Source organism: Aotus nancymaae, unplaced genomic scaffold (genome assembly GCF_030222135.1).
Source record: "Aotus nancymaae isolate 86718 unplaced genomic scaffold, 86718_ANA_hifiasm-v0.15.2.pri h1tg000015l_1, whole genome shotgun sequence".
NCBI lineage: Eukaryota > Metazoa > Chordata > Mammalia > Primates > Aotidae > Aotus > Aotus nancymaae.
In genome coordinates, this window is record NW_026988427.1 from 11,632,896 (window position 1) to 11,650,935 (window position 18,040).

Consider the following 18,040-nt stretch of genomic DNA (forward strand, 5'->3'; position numbering starts at 1 on the left):
TTTAAAAATCAAGATCTTGGGCAAGGCTTCACCTGAAACAGCAAGTGTGACTTCCCTGTCCTTGTCATATAGCTCCCTTGAATTGCAGCCTGTCCTGATGCCCGCCTGGCTCCAGTCCTAGCCCGAACAGTTCTCCACCCCAGTTAGACAGCACGCACCTGTGGTTCCAACTCCTCCTTCCCCAGCCGAACCGATGCCCCCGCTTCTCCCTGGATCCTCCTTCGTTCTTCCGTCCATCCTTCTTGGCCTTTGCTCCAATCACACAGCGTGAAGGAAAACTCTCCTCAAACCACGTTTTCCTTCTACTCTGATACGGCAACCATCATCTACACAGAAGAAAAGTTCTGTGACCAAATGTGTGGGCATCTCTCCTCACCACCAAGCAGTGGACACCAGCCAGGCGTCCTCCAGTTCAGTTCCAACACTGTCTCCTACGTGGAGATAGTGCCAGACCCCACAGGTTGAGGGCTCCGCTTCCAAGACACATCCCTGTCCCCCTACCCCACCAATCGAAAGTCGGGGTTCATCTGACCAACTGGATTCACACTGAGGTTCCAACAACTCCCTCTTTGAGTTTGATTAATTTGGGGGAGTTGCTCACAGAACTTAGAGAAACACTTATGTTTACCAGTTTACTAAGAAGGATATTTTAAAGGATACAGATAAATAGCCAGATGAAGAGGTACGTAGGGTGAGGTCTGGAAGCACAAGAGCTTGTTACCGTGGAGCCGGGGTGCACCACCCCCCCAACACGTGGATGAGTTCTTCACCCTCCTGTCAGCCTCCCTGTGTTCAGCTATCTGAAGACTCTCCAGACCCAGTCCCCTGGGTTTTCATGGAAGCTTCGTGATGTTACATTCCTTCCCCCAGGGTATAGGATGGGACCTCTCATGGGAGGGCATCAAGTCCTGCCTTGGGGCAGGGAAAGGTCAGAGTCCTGCCCCTGAGGACTCACACACCCCACATTGTAACGAAAGACTAACAAGGGCAATGGGAATTATAGCCAAGAACCCTGGATGAAAATCAATATATAAATCAATATACACACACATATTGTGAAAAGAAAGTACATCTTGGGACCCCAAAGTCACTAAGCCAAAGGGAAAAGTCAGGCTGGGAACTGGGTCACGCAAGCCTGCCTCCCATTCACAAATAAAAAAGCTACGTACCCCCCTCACGATTTACCCTTGTGGGCCCCAAGATCTTCACCCTAAGAGAGTTCTGTCGAATTTCACCCCGACAATGTAAATTGATGGTTTATCTTCACAGTGATGGGACAAAGGAAAGCTCAGTCATTTCTTTGCTTGCCTGGGACAAATGCATATCTGATTGCTTTCTCTACCCTACTTTATTTTATGTAAAAGTGCAGACTCACTGAGCTAGCTGCATGTACAAGAGACTATTCCTCTACCTCCCTTACATGTGAAGGGCCGACCAAAGGCTCAAAATAACGCAATCACTTGCCTCTTATCTACCCACACATTTTAAATATGTCTTCCTCTTTCTCCAGTATCTGCCCTTTTTCCTTTAAACATTGAAGCCCTCAAAATCGTCTTTGGAGAAAGGCACAGACCTGTTTCCTGGGTGTGTGTCCTTAACGTTGGCAAAATAAACTTCTAAATTGACTGAGATCTGTCTCAGATTCTTTTTGGTTTACAACTGGTAACCACAAAGGGATTCTGAGTGGAGCTAACCCTGACCTTTGACAAATTCCCCATTGGTACTTGGTACCAGCTTGGGCTGTCTTTATTGCTTACATCACTTGAACAATTTGCTGAGGCCTGGGAGCTCCCCTCTCCAGAGAATCCCTGATCTTCTAAAAGTCTGGTTGAGGTTTCAGATTTATTTTGCTGTGCAACTCCTTTTCTGGAGTTTTACTCAGTCTCGACAAGGAAGGAGAGTTTTCCTGCTTCCGTGATGATGGCGTGCAGGCGAGTCCTTTCTGGAATTTCAGCCCACTCCCAACAGGGAAAGCAAGCTTGAGTTTTTTCCTGCTTTCAGGATGGCAGCACACACACTCTTTAGCCCGGCCCCGTTCCTAGGTAAGTAGCTGAATGGGGGTTTTGTCTTGAAAATTCTCCTTAATGACTAAAGATAAGATGCACAACCAGCTGGCCTTAATTTCTTACCATTAGAGGGCTCATAATCATAGAAATTGTGCAATCATTTGTTTGTTTTGCTTAACTGTGTTTTAAAAATTTGTTAGTTTCTGTTTTTGTTGTTTTGATGTTTTTCCCATTAGGTTTGACCAACTCTACCCAACTTGATCAAATCCAAAGAAAAGTTCCAAATTATGGGGAACAAGGCCGCTGGATTGTCTAAATTCCCTCAGCTGAGAAAAAGAAAAAAGAAAAACTGGCCAGCAACAAGCAATATGGGAGTTATGAACCAGCAACAGTGGACGGAAACCAGCACATGCATCTATATATCACAGCACCACACACACCTCGTCCTGCTGTCTCCCCCTCCTGGGTCTCTGGTGTGTTTCATTTTACTCTTGCTCTTTTTTCAACCTAACAACTTATGCCTCATTGCAAATAGCATATTCAAGCATCCACATTTGTATAAGGAAGGCTCTATCTTTTTTTTTTTTTTTTTTTCTGAGATGGAGTCTTGCTCTGTTACCCAGGCTGGCGTGCAGGTGGAACAATCTCGGCTCGCTGCAACCTCCGCCTCCTGGGTTCAAACAATTCTCCTGCCTCAGCTTCCCAAATAGCTGGGATTACAGGAGTGTAGCACCACTTTTTGTATTTTTAATAGACACAGAGTTTCACCATGTTGGCCAGGCTGCTCTTGAACTCTTGACCTCAGGTGATCTGCCTACCTTGGCGTCCTAAAGTGCTGGGATTACAGGCATGAGCCACTGCACTGGGGCAATGAGAAAGATCCCAGCTATCTCTCTCTCTCTCTCATTTTCTTTTGTTAGACAGTGTCCTGCTCTGTCACCCAGGCTTGAGTGCAGTGGCACAAGCTCAACTTACTGTAGCCTCAACCTCCTGGGCTCAAATGATCCTCCCACCTCAGCTTCCTGAGTACCAGGTGCACACCACCATGCCTGTTTTTTTTTTTTTTTTTTTTTTTTGAGATGGAGTTTCACTCTTGTTGCCCAGCTGGAGTGCAATGGTGCGATCTTGGCTCACCACAACCTCCACCTCCTGAGTTCAAGTGATTCTCCTACCTCAGCCTCCCGAGTAGCTGGGATTACAGGCATGTGCCACCACGCCCAGCCAATTTTGTATTTTTAGTAGAGAAGAGGTTTCTCCATGTTGATCAGGCTGGTCTCGAACTCCCGACCTCAGGAGATCTTCCCGCCCTGGCTTCCCAAAGTGCTGGAATTATAGGCGTGAGCCACTGCGCCTGGCCCATGCCTGGCTAATTAAAAAAGAATTTGTAGAGATGGGATTTTGCTATGTTCTCCAGTCCGGCCCCAAACTCCTAGGCTCCAGCAATCTTCCTGTGCCAGCCTCTCATAGTGCTGGTATTACAGGCATGAGCCACCATGCCCAGCACCAGTCATATCTCTTGAGAACAATGGTTTGGGAGGAACTGGGGTGGGAGGTCAGACTCTCCTGCTAGCATATTCTGACTGCTTCCTCAGGAGGTCCAACAGGTGATCACATGGAGCTCAGATGAACTAATTTATCTGCCTCCATTCAGTGGTAGACAGGGACTGAAGTGATTTTGCACTTAAATGATTAAAGTAATGGTAATCTAAGCATGTCATGGTTTACTGTCAGACCCTTTCTGTCAGGGGAAAGTAAAAAGTTTAGCTTTGTGACAAGTGTGTGGTGAGCGGGAGAGGAGACAGTAAGATGTTCAAACACATTTCAAAAAGTGTTTCAAAAAGTGGAAGCATAGGGCCGGGCGCGGTGGCTCACGCCTGTAATTCCAGCACTTTGAGAGGCTGAGGCGGGAGGATCATGAGATCAAGAGATTGAGACCATCCTGGCCGACATGGTGAAACCCTGTTTCTACTAAAAATACAAATATTAGCTGGACGTGGTGGCACGGACCTGTAGTCCCAGCTACTTGGGAGGCTGAGGCAGGAGAATCTCTTGAACCCAGGAGGCGGTGGTTGCAGTGAGCGGAGATTGTGCCGCTGTACTCCAGCCTAGTGACAGAGCAAGAATCCATCTCAAAAAATAAATAAATAAATAAATAAATAAAGTGGAAGCATCAATCTAGATGGGGCCGAGTCCAGTGAAGACAGTAATTGGGTCACTCTCAGCTTTTTGGCCAACAGCATTTTTTTTCCTCATTTTTTTCTTACCACAGACAGCTCCTTCTCAAGAACCGCATGCTGTAGAATGTGAAACAGCTTCAAACGCTCTTCTCCTTTGACACATTCAGAGAACCATGGCGTGATCATCCCACTGACTTTCGTGATAGGATCAATTCATGCTGAAATGCAATAGTGATACTCAGCAGAATTCATTAGGATGGCAGTGGGATAGTGTTGAGTTGAATTAAGAACTCAGATGGGAGAGGAGTTCCAAGATGGCCGGTTAGATCCAGCTCAGGATTGCAGCTCCGAATGAAAGGGCAGAGGCTGCTGCAGGTGATCCCCAGGCAAGCAGGGCCTGGAGCGGACCTCAGCAGTCCTACAGCAGAGAGCCAGACAGTTAAAAGGAAAACTAAGAAACAGAAATAACTTCATCAATAACAAACAGGACGTCCACTCAGAGACCCAATCAGAAAGTCAGCAACTACAAAGCCGACAGGTGGATAAATCCACAAAGATGGGAAGAAATCAGTGCAAAAACGATGAAAACACCTGAAACCAGAATGCCTCTCCTCCTACAAGGGATCACAACTCCTCACCAGCAAGGGAACAAGACTGAATGGAGAATGAGTGTGATGAAATGACAGAATCAGCCTTCAGAAAGTGGATAATAAGAAACTTCTGTGAGCTAAAAGAACATGTTCTAACCCAATGCAAAGAAACTAAGAACCTTGAAAAAAGACTTGACGAAATGCTAACAAGAATGGACAACTTAGAGAGGAATATGAGCGAATTGATGGAGCTGAAAAACACAACACGAGAACTTCGTGAAGCATGCACAAGTTTCAACAGCCGAATTGACCAAGCAGAAGAAAGGATATCAGAGGTCAAAGATCAACTCAATGAAATAAAACGAGAAGGCAAGATTAGAGAAAACAGGGTAAAAAGGAATGAACAAAGTCAACAAGAAATATGGGACTATGTGAAAAGACCTAATCTACGTTTGATAGGTGTACCTGAATGTGACGCAGAGAATGAATCCAAGCTGGAAAATACTCTTCATGATATTATCCAGGAAAACTTCCCCAACCTAGCAAGGCAGGCCAATATTCAAGTCCAGGAAATACAGAGAACACCACAAAGATATTCCTCTAGAAGACCAACCCCAAGGCACATAATCGTCAGATTCACCAGGGTTGAAATGAAGGAGAAAATACCAAGGGCAGCCAGAGAGAAAGGTCGGGTTACCCACAAAGGGAAGCCCATCAGACTCACAGCAGATCTCTCAGCAGAAACCCTACAAGCCAGAAGAGACTGGGGGCCGATATTCAACATCCTTAAAGAAAAGAACTTTCAACCCAGAATCTCATATCCAGCCAAACTAAGCTTCATAAGTGAAGGAAAAATAAAATCCTTTGTTAACAAGCAAGTACTCAGAGATTTCATCACCACCAGACCTGCTTTACAAGAGCTCCTGAAAGAGGCACTACACATAGAAAAGAACAACCAGCACCAGCCACTCCAAAAACACACGAAATGGTAAAGAGCATCAACACAATGAAGAATCGGCATCAACCAATGGGCAAAACAGCCGGCTAGCATCCAAATGGCAGGATCAAATTCACACATAACAATATTAACCCTAAACATAAATGGACTAAATGCCCCAATCAAAAGACACAGACTGGCAAATTGGATAAAAAGCCAAACCCCATCAGTGTGCTGTATCCAGGAAACCCATCTCACATGCAAGGATACACAAAGGCTCAAAATAAAGGGATGGAGGAAGATTTACCAAGCAAACGGAGAGAAAAAAAAAAGCAGGAGTTGCAATTCTCATCTCTGATCAAATAGACTTTAAAGCAACAAAGATCAAAAGAGACAAAGAAGGACATTACATACTGGTAAAAGGATCAATGCAACAAGAAGAGCTAATGATCCTAAATATATATGCACCCAATACAGGAGCACCCAGATACATAAAGCAAGTTCTTAAAGACTTACAAAGAGACTTAGACTCCCACACAATAATAGTGGGAGACTTCAACACACCATTGTCAATATTAGACAGATCAACAAGACAGAAAATTAACAAGGATATCCAGGACTTGAACTCAGACCTGGACCAAGCAAACCTAATAGACATTTACAGAACTCTCCACCCCAAATCCACAGAATATACATTCTTCTCAGCACCACATCATACCTACTCTAAAACTGACCACATAATTGGAAGTAAATCACTCCTCAGCAAATGCAAAAGAACGGAAACCATAACAAACAGTCTCTCAGACCACAGTGCAATCAAGTAAGAACTCAGAATTCAGAAACCAACCCAGAACCACACAGCTTCATGGAAACTGAACAACTTTCTCTTAAATGTTGACTGGATAAACAATGAAATGAAGGCAGAAATAAAGATGTTCTTCGAAACCAATGAGAACGAAGACACCACATATCAGAACCTCTGGGACACATTTAAAGCAGTCTCCAGAGGAAAATATATAGCAATAAGTGCCCACATGAGAAGAAAGGAGAGATCTAAAATTGACACCCTATCATCAAAATTGAAAGAGCTAGAGGAGCAAGATCAAAAAAACTCAAAACCTAGCAGAAGACAAGAAATAACTAAGATCAAAGCAGAACTGAAGGAGACAGAGACATGAAAAACCCTTCAAAAAATCAATAAATCCAGGAGCTTGTTTTTTGAAAAGATGAACAAAATAGACCACTAGCCAGATTAATAAAAAAGAAAAGAGAGAATAACCAAATAGATGCAATAAAAAATGATAAAGGGGATATCACCACCGATTCCACAGAAATTCAAACCATCATCAGAGATTATTACAAACAACTCTATGCACATAAACTAGAAAGCCTGGAAGAAATGGAGAAATTCCTGGACAGTTGCCTCCTCCCAAGTCTAAACCAGGAAGAAGTCGAAACCCTGAATAGACCAATAACAAGGTCTGAAGTCGAGGCAGCAATTAAGAGCCTACCACCCAAAAAAAGCCCAGGTCCAGATGGGTTCACAGCCGAATTCTACCAGACATACAAAGAGGAACTGGTACCATTCCTTCTGAAAATATTCCAAATAATCCAAAAAGAGGGAATCCTTCCCAAATCATTTTATGAGACCAACATCATCCTGATACCAAAACCCGGCAGAGACTCAACAAGAAAAGAAAACTACAGGCCAATATCCATGATGAACATAGATGCAAAAATCTTCAATAAAATACTGGCAAGCCGATTACAACAGCACATCAAAAAGCTTATCCACCATGATCAAGTAGGATTCATCCCGGGGATGCAAGGCTGGTTCAACATAAGCAAGGCTATAAACGTGATTCACCACATAAACAGAACCAAAGACAAAAACCACATGATTATCTCAATTGATGCAGAGAAGACCTTCGACAAAATTCAACAGTCCTTTATGCTAAAAACCTTCAATAAACTAGGTATTGACGGAATGTATCTCAAAATAATAAAAGCTATTTACGACAAACCAACAGCCAATATCATACTGAATGGGCAAAAACTGGAAGCATTCCCTTTGAAATCTGGCACTAGACAAGGATGCCCTCTCTCACCACTCCTATTCAATATAGTATTGGAAGTTCTAGCCAGAGCAATCAGGCAAGAAAAAGAAATAAAGGGTATTCAATTAGGAAAGGAAGAAGTCAAATTGTCTCTATTTGCAGACGACATGATTGTATATCTAGAAGACCCCATCGTCTCAGCCCAAAATCTCCTGAAACTGATAAGCAACTTCAGCAAAGTCTCAGGATACAAAATCAATGTGCAAAAATCACAAGCATTCCTATACACCAATAACAGACTTAAAGAGAGCCAAATCAAGAGTGAACTGCCATTCACAATTGCTACAAAGAGAATAAAATACCTGGGAATACAATTAACAAGGAACGTAAAGGACCTCTTCAAGGAGAACTACAAACCACTGCTCAACGAAATAAGAGAGGACACAAACAGATGGAGAAACATTCCATGTTCATGGTTAGGAAGAATCAATATCGTGAAAATGGCCATACTGTCCAAAGTAATTTATAGATTCAACGCTATCCCCATCAAGCTACCAATGACCTTCTTCACAGAACTGGAAAAAAACACCTTAAACTTCATATGGAACCAAAAGAGAGCCCGCATAGCCAAGTCAATTCTAAGCAAAAAGAACAAAGCGGGAGGCATCACACTACCAGACATCAAACTGCTACAAGGCTACAGTAATCAAAACAACATGGTACTGGTACCAAAACAGAGATATAGACCAATGGAACAGAACAGAGGCATCGGAGGCAACACAAGAAATCTACAACCATCCGATCTTTGACAAACCTGATAAAAACAAGCAATGGGGAAAGGATTCCCTGTTTAATAAGTCGTATTGGGAAAACTGGCTAGCCATGTGCAGGAAGAAGAAACTGGACCCCTTCCTGACACCTTACACTAAAATTAACTCCAGATGGATTAAAGACTTAAACATAAGACCTAACACCATAAAAACCCTAGAAGAAAACCTAGGCAAAACCATTCAGGACATAGGCGTAGGCAAGGACTTCATGACCAAAACACCAAAAGCATTGGCAACAAAAGCCAAAATAGACAAATGAGACCTAATCAAACTCCACAGCTTCTGCACGGCAAAAGAAACAGTCATTAGAGTGAATCAGTAACCAACAGAATGGGAAAAAATTTTTGCAGCCTACCCATCTGACAAAGGGCTGATATCCAGAATTTACAAAGAACTAAAACAGATTTACAAGAAAAAACAAACAAGCCCATTCAAAAATGGGCGAAGGATATGAACAGATACTTTACAAAAGAAGACATACATGAGGCCAACAAGCATATGAAAAAATGCTCATCATCACTGGTCATTAGAGAAATGCAAATCAAAACTACATTGAGATACCATCTCACGCCAGTTAGAATGGCGATCATTAAAAAATCTGGAGACAACAGATGCTGGAGAGGATGTGGAGAAATGGGAACACTTTTACACTGTTGGAGGGAGTGTAAATTAGTTCAACCATTGTGGAAGACAGTGTGGTGATTCCTCAAGGACCTAGAAAGAGAAATTCCATTTGACCCAGCAATCCCATTACTGGGTGTATATCCAAAGGATTATAAATCATTCTACTATAAGGACACATGCACACGAATGTTCACTGCAGCACAGTTTACAATAGCAAAGACCTGGAACCAACCCAAATACCCATCGATGATAGACTGGACAGGGAAAATGTGGCACATATACACCATGGAATATTACGCAGTCAAAAAAAAGATGAGTTCACGTCCTTTGTAGGGACATGGATGAACCTGGAAACCATCATTCTCAGCAAACTGACACAAGAACACAAAATCAAACATCGCATGTTCTCACTCATAGGCGGGTGTTGAACAATGGGAACACATGGACACAGGGAGGGGAGCACTGTACACTGGGGTCTGTTGGGGGAGTCGGGGAGACAGCGGGGGGTGGGGAGTTGGGGAGAGATAGCATGGGGAGAAATGCCACATATAGGTGAAGGGGAGGAAGGCAGCAAATCACACTGCCACGTATGCATGTATGCAATGATCTTGCATGTTTTTCACATGTACCCCAAAACCTAAAATGCAATAAAAAAAAATGGAACAATGACAGCAAATAATAATATAGTAGCTACAAATCCAAATGTGAATAATTACATTAACTGTAGATGTTCTAAACACATGAAGTAAAAGGCAGATATTGTTAGACCAATTTAAAAAACATTAGCCAACTGTATCTAAAGAAATTCATTTTATATATATAGTTAGGTCAAAATTTAAAAATGATAAAATCAAGATACAAAAATCAGTAGCAACAGTAAACAATTAGAAAAAAATTTAAAAATGTAATCCCATTTGCAATAGCCACAGATAAAATTAAATACCTAGGAATTAACTAAATAAGTTAAAGATATCTCCAGATTTTGCCCATCAGTGATAGACTGGACAAAGAAAATGTGGTACATATACACCATGGAGTACTACGCAGCCATAAAAAAACGATGAGTTCATGTCCTTTGTAGGGACTTGGATGAATCTGGAAACCATCATTCTCAGCAAACTGACCCAAGAACAGAAAGCTAAGCACTGTATGTTCTCACTCATAGGTGGGTGTTGAACAACAAGAACACATGGACTCAGGGAGAGGAGCATCACACACAGGGGACAGTTGTGGGGGGTAAGGGAGAGACAATGGGGGGTGGGGAGTGAGGGGAGGGTGGGGAGGGATAACATGGGGAGAAATGCCAGATCTAGTACGCACCTAAAGTAAAATGAATTAAAAAATAATAATAAAGGATTGCTCAGCAAGGAAAAAGAATAATAATAAAAAAAGATGTCAATAGTGAAAACTATAAAACAATGATGAAGGAAATTGAAAAGGACACCAAAAAAGGAAAAATATTTCATGTTCATGGATCAGAAGATTTATATTGTTAAATGGTCCATAGTATCTAAAGAAACCTACAGATTCAATGCAATCTCTACCAAAATGCCAATGAAATTTCTAAATAAATAGAAAAAAATGCTAAGTCTTACATGGAACCATAAAACCAGAATAGCTAAAGCTAAAGTTATTCTGAGCAAATAGAACAAAACTGCAGGAATCACATTACCTGACTTCAAATTATACTATAGAGCTATAGTAATCAAGCCAGCATGGTACTGGCATAAAAACAGACACATAGACCAATGGAACAGACTAGAGAATAGCGAACACAGAAACAAATTCACACACCTACAGTGAACTCATTTTTGACAAATGTGTCAAGGACATACATGGGAGAAAAGGTGGTCTCTTCAATAAATGATGCTTGGTAAACTGGATCTCTACATGCAGAACAATGAAATTAGATCCCTATCTCTCAGCAGTGAGCTGAGATCGCACCACTGCACTCCAGCCTGGGTTACAGAGTGAGACTCCATCTCAAAAAAACCAAAACAAAAACAAGACACACAATTGGCCAACAGGCCTACAAAAAGGTGCTCAACATCATTGATCATCAGAGAAATGCAAATCAAAACTACAATAAGATACCATCTCACCCCAGTTAAAATGGCTTATATCCAAAAGAAAGGCAGTAACAAATGCTAGCAATGATGTGGAGAAAAGAGAACTCTTATACACTGTTGTTAAGAATGTGAATTAGTGTAACTACTATTGAAAACAGTTTGGAGACTCCTCAAAAAACTAAAAATAGAGCTACCATATGATCCAGCAACCTCACTATCGAATATGTACCCCAAAGAAAGGAAATCAGTATATCAAAAAGATACCTGCACTCCTATGTTTATTGCAACACTGTTCACAATAGCTAAGATTTGGAAGCAACTTAAGTGTCCATCAACAGATGAATGGATAACGAAAATGTGGTACATACACACAATGGGGTACTATTCAGCCATGAAAAGAATGAGATTCAGTCATTTGCAACCATGTGGATGGAACTAGAGATGATTATGTTAAGTAAAATAAGCCAGCCAAGAAAGACAAACATTGCATGTTCTCACTTATTTGTGGGATCTAAAAAATCAAAACAATTGGATGTAGAAAGTAATAGGATCGCCGGGCGTGGTGGCTCACGCCTGTAATCCCAGCACTTTGGGAGGCCGAGGCGGGTGGATCACAAGGTCAAGAGATCGAGACCATCCTGGTCAATGGTGAAACCCCGTCTCTACTAAAAATACAAAAATTAGCTGGGCACGGTGGCGCGTGCCTATAGTCCCAGCTACTCGGGAGGCTGAGGCAGGAGAATTGCCTGAACCCAGGAGGCGGAGGCTGCGGTGAGCCGAGATCGCGCCATTGCACTCCGGCCTGGGTAACAAGAGCAAAACTCCCTCTCAAAAAAAAAAAAAAAAAAAAAAAAAAGAAAGTAATAGGATGATTACCAGAGGGTGGGAAGGGTCACGGGCAGCTGAGGGGAGGTGGGAAGGTTAATAGGCATAAAAAAATAGAAAGGGTGAATAAAATCTATTATTTAATAGGGAGGCTACAGTCAATAATAACTTAATTGTACATTTAAAAATAACTAAAAGAATGTAATTGCATTGTTTGTAACACAAGAGATTAATGCTTAAAGGGATGGATATCCTATTCTCTGTGATGTGATTATTATGCATTGCATGGCTGTATCAAGACATCTCACATACCCCATAAATATATACACCTACTATGTACCCATAAAATTAAAAATAAAAAGATGAAAAATTATATACCATGTAAACACTAATAAAAGAAAAGGTGGAGTGGCTACTGTAATATCAAACAAAATAAACTTTATTTATTTATTTTTCTTTTTTCAAAAACTGTTTTTTTTTGAGACAGAGTCTCACTCTGTATTCCAGGCTGGAGTGCAGTGGCATGATCTCGGCTCACTGCAACCTCCACCTCCCAGGTTCAAGCAATTCTCCTGCCTCAAACTCCCGAGTAGCTGGGACTACAGGCACTCGCCACCATGCCTGGCTAATTTTTGGATTTTTAGTAGAGACAGGGTTTCACCGTGTTGGCCAGGATGATCTTGATCTCTTGACCTCATAATCTGCCCACCTCGACCTCCCAAAGTTCTTGGGTTACAGGCATGAGCCACCGTGCCCGGCCTCAAAAGCTTTTAAGTTAATGGGTACATGTGCAGGTTTGTTACATGGATAAACTCGTGTCATGTGGGTTTGTTGTATAGATTATTTAATCACCCAGGTATTAAGTCTAGTACCCATTAGTTATTTTTCCTGATCTTCTCCCTCCTCCCAACCTCCACTCTCAGATAGGCTGCAGTGTGTGTTGTTCCTGTCCATGTGTCCATGTGTTCTCATCATTTAGCTCCCATCCTTCATAAACGAGAACATGAAGTATTTGGTTTTCTGTTTCTGCATTAGTTTGCTAAGGATAATGGCCTCCAGCTCTATCCATGGCCCGGAAAAGGACATTATCGTGTCTTTTTTATGGCTGCATAGTATTCCACGGTATTCATGTACCACATTTTCTTTATCCAGTCTATCATTGATGGGCATTTAGGTTGATTTCATGTCTTTGTTATTGTAAATAGTGCTGCAGTGAACATACACATGCATGTGTCTTTATAATAAAACAATTTCTATTCCTTTGGGTATATACGCAGTAATATGATTGCTGGGCCGAATGGTATTGCTGTATTCAGGTCTTTGAGGAATTGCCACACTGTCTTCCACAGTGGTTGAACTAACTTACACTCCCACTAATAGTGTCAAAGCATCCCTTTTTTTTTTTACCCAGCCTCACCAGCATCTGTTATTTTTGACTTTTTAATAATAGTCATTCTGACTGGTGTGAGATGGTATCTCATTGTGGTTTTGATTTGCATTTCTCTAATGATCAGTGATGTTGAGCTTATGCTTGTTGGCCACATGTATGTTTTCTTTTAAGAAGTGTCTGTTCAAGTCCTTTGTCCACTTTTTAAAAGGGTTGTTTTCTTCTTGTAAATTTATTTAGTTCCTTATATTAATAGATGCTGGATATCAGACCTCTGTCAAATGCACAGTTTGCAAAGGCCTTCTCCCATTCGGTGGGCTGTCTGTTTACTATGTTGATAGTTTCTTTTGCTGTTCAGAACCTCTTTAGTTTCATTAGATCCCATTTGTCAATTTTCGCCTTTGTTGCAGTTGCTTTTGGTGTCTTTGTCAAGAAATCTTTGCCCATTCCTCTGTCCAGGATGGCACTGCCTAGGTTGTCTTCCAGGGTTTTTATAGTTTTGGGTTTTACATTTAAGTCTTTAATCCATATTGAGTTAACACTTGTGTATGGTGTAAGGAAGGGGTCCAGTTTCGATCTTCTGCATATGGTTAGCCATTATCCCGGCACCATTTGTTGAATAGGGAATCCTTTCCCCATTGCTTGTTTTTGTAAGATTTGTTGAACATCAGATAGTTGTAGGTGTGCAGCCTCATTTCTGGGCTCTCCATCCCCGTCCATCGGTATAGTGTCTGTTCTTGTACCAGTACCATCCTGTTGTGGTTACTGTAACACTGCAGTTTAGTTTGAAGTCAGGTAGTGTGATGCCTTCAGTTTTGTTCTTCTCGCTTAGGGTTTCCTTGGCTTTCGGGGCTCTGTTTTGGTTCCATATGAATTTTATAATAGTTTTTTCTAGTTCTGCGAAGAATGTCAATGGTAGTTTAAGGGGAATAGCACTGAATCTATGAATCACCTTGGGCAGTATGGCCATTTTAACGACATCAATTCTTCCTGTTTGTGAGCATAAGAGATCTTTCCGTTTGTTTTTGTCGTCTCTGATTTCTTTGGACAGTGGTTTGTAGTTCTCCTTGTAGAGATTTTTCACCTCCCTACTTAGTTGAATTCCTAAGTATTTTCCTCTTCTTGTGGATATTGTAAATGGGAGATCGTTAGTGATTTGGCTCTTGGCTTGACTGCTGTTAGTGTATAGGAACGCCAGCAATTTTTACAGATTGATTTTGCATCCTGAGACTTTACTGAAGTTCCTTATCAGCTTAAGAAACTTTTGGGCTGAGATGGTGGGCTTTTCTAGATATACGATCATGTCATCTGCAAACAGGGATAATTTGACTTCCTCTCTTCCTAAAATGAACTTTAGAGCAAAGAAAATTGCCTGGGATAATGAAGAATGTTATATAATCATAAAAGAGTTAATTTGTCAATAAGATTACAATTTCAAATGTGTATCCCCCTAACAAAACGCTTTAAGTTTCATGATCACTTTCCAAAAATAGAAGAGGGGGAGCTCTTCCAACTTAATATATGATGCCAGTATTACCCGATACCAAAACTGGATAGCTCAAGAAAATTAGAATGCAGACCAGTATATTTCATAAGCACAGATAATTCTCAACAAATTATTAGTAAATTAAATTCAAAAATATATTAAAATAAGAACACACCACAACTAAAGTGGGTTCATCCCAGGAATTCAAGGGTGGCTCAACATTAAAAAATTAATTAATGTAGTTCTCTGTGTCAACATCCAAAGAAGGAGAACCACATGATCATGTGCATTGATAAAGCAAAGCATGACAAAATTCAAAATGTATTTATGATAAAACTCTCAGCACACTAATAGAAGGAAACTTCCTCAAACTGATAAAGGCATCTACAGAAATCCCTTGTAGCTAACATGATATGTGATGGTGATTGAATGCCTTACCATTAAAATCAAGAAAAAGGCAAAGATGGCTAATCTCACCACTTTTGTTTAAAATCATACAAAAAATCCTATCCAGTGCAGCAATGCAAAAAAATAAATAAAAGGCATATAGATTGAGCTCAGGGAAGGAAGAGACTTGTGGTGAATATGGTAGGCTCCAAGAGAGAAGAGTCATTTAGTCTGATTGGTGAAGGGCTGGAAGGATTTGGATCAAAGCAGAAGTGTGCAGAATCCCAGGATGCAGAGTCACATTCACCAAGGGAAAAATTGTGTTCTGAGGAGACTGAATAGAGTCATTTGATTTAGGCAGAGTACGGGGAATAGAGAGAATTGAGGACTCAAGGCAAATTTTGTTTGTTCAGTCAGTTGATTTAATTGCCACATTGGGGCCCAGAGGTCTCCAAGGTCATACTTGGTAAACAATTCTCCTCTACTCCTCTTAAGGAGGCCTTGGCAATGCCCCTAGGGCAGGATTGCTGCTGAGCATAAGGGTCAGGCGATGGTTTGGTAAGATACCAGCTCCTCCAGGGCTGAGCTGGGTAGGGTGAGTAGGCAAAGGTGCCTGGGGAGGGTGCTCCTGCCTGGTAGGCAATGAGCCTTGGCATTTTCCCTGCCCAGGGACGGAGCTTATGTAACCGTCCATTCTCCAGGACAGGAGCCCTGCCTGGGTACGTACTGACTGGATGAGCTACTCTGATTTAATAGTTAAAAATCCAGAAAACTAGAAATATTTAATTAGGCAATTAGCACTGGGTTCCTTTGTGTAGGATCCCCAGTTTGAGGACATAGAGCTATTAAATTTATGCAAGAACATATTTTATCACTGATAGAGTCTTTCTCTGCCACTTACTCACTCATCCACTTGCTCAACTGCACACAGCATGTCAAAAAATTCTGTTTCTTCTCTCCAACTGAATAAACTTAGAGAAATAAATTTTTTTATGTAAAGTGTGAAGCTTAAAATCTTTTTGAAGTTTCTTCTAAAACTCAAATTCTATGATGCTGGGACTCTAATATGCAAAGTAAATTATAGGCCTCAGTGCCAGGAGACAAAGAATGTCAGAGTTGTTGAAGACACATTCAGGAAGACCTCTTGAAGAATTAGATGACAGAAGGAAATCCATAAGCTTACTGAAATCAAACCATAGTTATCTGGTCTTATACTGCAAAATACTTATTATTAAGTATTTTATGGAAGAATCTTAAAGATCACCCAAAGCCTCATGAAATAGGATGAGATAGTGTGTGATTTCTCGGGTGAGAGGAACGGGGTCAGGTGTATCTACAGAAGAGGAGGCTGTGATGGAGGATGGATGGAAGAATGCTTTGGTGCCTAGTAAGTGTTGATAGTGGGTTTAATCTTCCAAAAACTCAAAGGACAGCTACACATGCAGGTATAATAAAAAGGTGAAATTAGATTCAAATTTAAGGACAAATGTTGTACCGATGAAGGTGTTTTGGAAGGAGTTTATAGAACCTCCTTCTTCACTCAGAGAGGATGAAATTTTCTGGCGTGAATGTGGCTCTATTATAATCAGACAATATCATTGCATGAAGAATATAGTACTACATGCTGTTGAAAATAATTTAAACATGATTTCTGATTTCAAGAAGTGTACTATTTTTAGAGGTTATGCATAGACACACAGATGTACACACAGACACACACAGAGATGAGCAAAGACCAGGCATAGTGACTCATGCCTATAATCCCAGTGCTTTGGGAGGCTGAGGCAGCAGGATTGCTTGACCCCAGGAGTTCAAGACCAGTTTGGGCAAGATAGGGAGACCCAGTCTCTTAAAAAAAAAAAGCCAGGTGTGATGGTGCATGCCTATAGACCCAGCTTACTCAGGAGGCTGACGGGGGGAAGATCACTAGTGCTACTTCACTCCAGCTTGGATGACAGAGTGAGACCCTGTCTCAAAAGAAAGAAAATTCAAAAAACCCAGAGAGGTGAGTACAACCACCGATCTTTGTAATGCAGAAATTCAACAGTATCAAATATGCAAATGTAAGAATGCTTTATGTATGCCAAGGGGATGAAAGTGGGGCTAAATTTTAAAAAGATAATTTAAGATTAGAAAAATATAGAACGTCGGGGTTGGGTGGGATGCTCAAAACCAACTAGCAAATCTTCCAGTTAATGCAGGAACATTTTCACATGATCCTGAAGTTAACGTTCACCCTCTGAGTGAGCAGGAAGCTTTCAAGTGATGGGAATATCACATTTCCAGGCAGCCTATTTTTAGACTGCTTCATTTTATTCAAGTTGTTTATTATTATTATTTTTAAAATATTAAGCCACAGTCTATTCTCTTGTGAGTTTCACCGGTTTTGACCTTTGGAGAAGAATAACGCAAGTTCACCACATTCTCCACATGAGATCTTCAAACTTGCATACATGCCACCAGGCTTGCCTTTGAGACTTCTGTTTTCTAATCTAAAAACTCTATTAAAATGCCTACTTTGAGAAATATGGTATTTATAATTACCCTGAATTAAGCATTACATATTGTATACATCTAAATATGTCTGTGTACCTCATACACATATACAATTATTATGTGTCAATTAAAAATAGAATGTAAAACACCTATTGCTCATGCAGGGTGT